This window comes from Lampetra planeri, chromosome 25 (assembly GCF_965212315.1).
Source record: "Lampetra planeri chromosome 25, kcLamPlan1.2.h2, whole genome shotgun sequence".
NCBI classification, from domain to species: domain Eukaryota; kingdom Metazoa; phylum Chordata; class Hyperoartia; order Petromyzontiformes; family Petromyzontidae; genus Lampetra; species Lampetra planeri.
The window spans coordinates 5,021,857-5,027,005 of NC_136131.1; positions in this window are offsets into that span (position 1 = coordinate 5,021,857).

The following is a 5,149-nucleotide window of genomic DNA, read 5'->3' on the forward strand; positions in this document are numbered from 1 at the left end:
AACACAGACACTTTCAAATCAAGACACCAGCCAGCATGTGGGCCACATCCCATCACTCGTGCACGCATTTTACAAGGCAAGCCAGAACCACACCCTGGCAAACTCGTCAGCAGGCTATGCCTTCTTCACACCAATTCTATTAAACCTTTATTCGGTTCAGACATCAATCAAAAGACCCTGTCCCAAGTTCTATGCAAATCGCTCGCATTTTCCACAACGCTGTACACACTTTGTAACGCTCTCCACTTAGCAGCAAAGTCACGATAGATGTTAAAGATCTAAAGCACCACATCTCTTCACGTATAGTTTTGGCTTATATTACTTTTTTGTATGTATTAATGTTAACTGTTTTTTTTATACGGTTATATAAACAGACCGCAGATGAATTTGGATTTAAAGCTTTCGTGACCGCAGGGATTCATATTCTTGGTTCTTTCGGTAAAGTCACGTAGAAGGGAAATAATAAAAGTAAAACAATACAATTCTCACGACGTTTCGATTGCAACACAAGCAATCTTCATCAGGTGTGAAAACCACGGCAAGAACATGTTCTTGATAATTGTTTTATTTTTATTTCCCTTCTATGTGACTTTACCGAAAGACCGCAGATGCTTGACATCACGACACTTCTACAGGCTGTTCAATGATTAAATGTTCGTAGTACCCAGGTGTGCCGATACTTTAACGCTGCCGTGATTGTGGTATCGCAAAAAGTACAGCGGCACTCTCGTTCAGGATGTATTTATGTTTAGTGACTTGCTTACCTTTCCCATACTTTGCACTCTTACCGGTTTTTGCATTGTTGTTGTAAATTTTCTGAGCCGGCCCTACTGGACATTGTGCAAAAGAGCTTCACAACTCATCGGATTCCTCCAGTCTGATGGAATATTCTGATATTGTGTGCAGTGCGTCGTTACTCTTGAGTTTGCTCTTGCCATAACCCAGGTGTCAACCGTGGAGTCACCCACGTGTGTCCCTTGCAAAGCAACACTCTCCAACTATTTCCTGACTCCCACGTCTCGCTCTGTGTGCACATATCTTTCATCCGGCCCTCCACTGTGCCCCTCAATCAGCCCAAATGTCCGGCCACCAGACCTCTGCCCCTACCAACCTTCACCTACCCTCATCCATGCCCAGCCATAGCATCGATCTTTCTCATCACTCTACGCACGTGCCCCGTACCACGCTGCCTCTCATTCACATTGCACCTATCCACCACACTCCACCGTCGTCCCTGCTTCACTACCCCTGCAACATCCGCTGCTGTCCCAGCCCCTGTCCCTCCATCACCTCCCTCACTAACAGCCGGCTCCACCACCTCACCTGTTGCTCCCCTGTGTGTGCGGTTGTCGGTTTGTGTTGCGAAGCGCCCTGGAAAAGGGACGTCAAATGAATTCTAAACAGAATAGATTTTAGTATTCCTGGCCAAAAAAAATACCTTGACTCGTAACACCAGGGCCATTGTCACCTTTTTGTGCACAGTAAGTGCCGAGTGGGGAACTCAATTACCAACCACTTCTTGTGAGATCAGGCGAGCAATTGAAACACGATTTTAATAAAAACTCAGTTCTTAACCAGGTGGTGGGGGGGAGGGCAGTGGTTAACGCACCGACTCCAGTATTTTGGCGTGACCACTCTGACACCGATCGTGCTCTCCTGTCACGAGTGCTGATTCTCACGCCTTCGACACCGTGGTTCTCAAACTTTTTTTGGTTACTGTACCATACCCTTGTTGAATGTTGTTTCAACCGAGGAGCACCCACCACCCCACCCCCCCGTGACTCAACATGGTCTTGAGCAATAATTGTATGAATAATAAGCATCAATATTGTATTCTAGATTTGAAGCTTTCGTGACTGCAAGGATTCATACTCTTAGGTTTTTTTTCGGTAAAGTCACGTAGGCAAAAATAAATAATCAAAAAATATATAATAAAAATAATAGAATAATAGAAATAAAATAATAAATCAACAACTTATTTTATTAATATTATTTCTATAATTTTTTAAATATATTTTTACCAACGTGACTTTACCGAAAAAAACCTAAGAGTATCACTATTGTAACCTAGTCGTCTATAATGAGTAACTGCAAGCGAATAAAAGCGAATAAAAGCGAATTCAACGAGACTCTGCATGTACGACGTAGCTTGTTCACGCTTGCTGATTACTCTTGGACACCGCATTGTTTACGATCAATGAGCTGTACTAGTGACCAATTGGCCACATTCTGTTGACGTGACAACCCTTACCTAGTTGGCTGTGTCGGGTGGTGGCGGGTTTAACGACACATTTATAGACTTACGCGATTTAACCCAAAAACCTCTATTATGGATATTGGTCGCGAAAGCCTACTCCTACTGCGTGTTCAACTGTCTTTCATATCGTTCCAGGGTACCATCTGGATTTACATTTTATCATAGTTATTTTACATTGGCAGTCATACAAAATTGCTCACCAACGACTCTCACGACACAATTTCACGAATTTATAAGCCAACTCGCGTAACCCCGCGGGACATTGCCACGTGCCCCCCCCCCTCTCGGGTGACAACCACCGCTCTACGCGCACGACATTTGGAGCACATCACCAAATCGCCCGGCATGCGCCGGATCTCGTCAGCTCTGAGAAAGCCAAGCGGTGCTCGTCGAGCGGCGTGCATGGCCGACAAAGCATGTTCGCAGCAGCAGCATCGCAGGACATTCCCATTGTTGTACCGTCCTTTATATGATCCCGCGTATAGGAGCCCTGCCTTAACCAACCTGCACCGACACAGCGTTGGACGTATGGTCGAATAACCCCCGTGGCCCACGCGGCTCGGGGAGGTCCCCATACAAAACGGCTGCACGTGTACACACTTGTTGCGCCCACCACCTCTCCCTTGTATGTAATTTAAACAGCCTCGTAACATTGTACCACCATCTCCGTCCAGCCAAATAACGAGGCTTTGCGCTTAACAATTCACCAATTAACAAAGCGTTCTTCAACTACCCACTGCACTCCGTGCCAGTGTGCAAGAAAGCACTATTTTCAATTCATGCACGCGACTCGATTGGTGGAAATCTGAAGCATTACAGAGTCGACGCACACCACACGGGTTTCGTTTGTAGCGCGCGTGCTGTTGTTGTTGGGACCGTCTTGACGTTATTGCTCCACGTGGCTGGGAGCTTCCGGAATTGCTCCCCAAGCCACATGGAGAGGAACATCCGAGCACTGCGTCGAAACAGCACGCACAGCGGGGTACAACGAAGTGAAAACAAGCGGCAGGGGGCTGCAAAGCACAACCGAGATACTAACAACAAAAATGTGCGCGGCAGTGAGCGAAACGAATTGTCACCCCAAACCAGAGGTCGCAACCGGGTACCCGATACCCGTACCCTACCCGATACCCGGCTACCCGTACCCGGCCGGGTACGGGTACCCATTTGCGACCCTGGTGCGGCCGGGTACGGGTAGGCCGTGAGTCACTGGTGAGTAACCGTTTGTCACTCATTTCCCAACGTCTTGTCTCTTCTCACAATTCAAGTTCCTAGAATCAACCCACCCGTGCCTGCAACATGGCTTCATCCCAGAGGTCGCAATCAGGTACCCGATACCTGTACCCTACCCGTACCCGGCCGGATACGGGTAGGGTACGGGTACGGCCAGGTACGGGTACCCGTTTGCGACCCTGGTGCGGCCGGGTACGGGTAAGGAATCAAAATCCGTTTGCGACCTCTGCCCCGAACCCACGGCAATTCATCGAGTGATGGAAAAGGCCAATAAGTAACGTCTCCTGGTAAAGTAGCACCAGCGCAACCACTCCCTCTGCACCGCAATTGCGGGGCTCACGCCATCACTAGCCAACCTGGTCCTCTTCCCGTGGCCAATTACACATCAGCCACCTCCTAACTTGGGAGGTCAGCATTTCTTCGTCACTACTTTATTGATTTGTAAACTTAATGCGGTAATTATACGCTGTGTAACATTTGTTTTTGTTCTTGGGTAGTGTTATTTCCTAATTGCGTATGCCTCAAAAGTGCAGAACATGGCTATTATTCCCCACAAACTTTGCTTGTGACCAGGACAGTGATATTTTGAAATTTACCTATTTTCAATGAGAAAACGGGCGAATTTGTGTCTTTCGTTCACGTAAAGTCCTGGTCACAAAAGCAAAGTTAGTGGGGAATAATAACATTTTATATACTTTTTAGGCATACGTAATAAAAAATAAGAATTAGTACCCAGGAACAAAACTGTGTTACATCGTGTTATATGTGACGTACACTCACAATCTAACTATACTTGACGTGACTCAAAGCAAAATCGTCTACCAACTAATGAAATGTATTACGGTACACTCTATACTCATATCCCATTATTCAAATACGGTATAAACAGTTCAACAGATTACATGACGAACTTATTTGATCGGATCACTTCTCTTTCCAAGATGGAGTTCACCATCACCACCAACTCCTCATTAAATACACTTCGCCGGGCCCGTCATATTGCACACGTTCGTGCCATTGCTGGCGACTGTAAACAGACACTAATATTACGTACGAGATAATACACACGGTGCACACACACGGGGTCACAAGCTATTCCCGCTTAAAAGAAAGGGGGAAGAAAACATTTGCTAAACGGTTACACAAAATGGCCACGCAATTTATAAAAATAGCTTTGCTCATTTTCACTTTCAAGGTTAATCCATTTGTCAGTATTACAACCCATACTTAAAAAAAAATTACGTTTGAAACTAGTTACTTGGGTCATTCAAAAGGACGATGAGGCTATGATTTCAATGCAGTTTGACAAGACTTTTGTTTCGGTTTTAAATTAACACAAGCCAATGTCATAGCCATGGACTTTTTTCGTGAATATATCGCCCTTTTTATATTATGATAGAATACATAACCGTGTTATCATTCCCATGGTGGGTGTTCTCCAAGATACTGAGTCATGCATTGGAAATGTGGAATTTCCCGCGGGCCCAAAGGACAGGAATGAGCACCATCGTTTGTACGAGCAGGGCAACACTGGTGACAACTTTTTTTAACAAGATCAGCTCTATTTCATCTTGTCAAATGTAATTATTTCTATTTATTATATTCGTCTTGCTTCAAAACGGCTGCTCTCTACTCGTTTTACTATTTTATTAGTTTTAA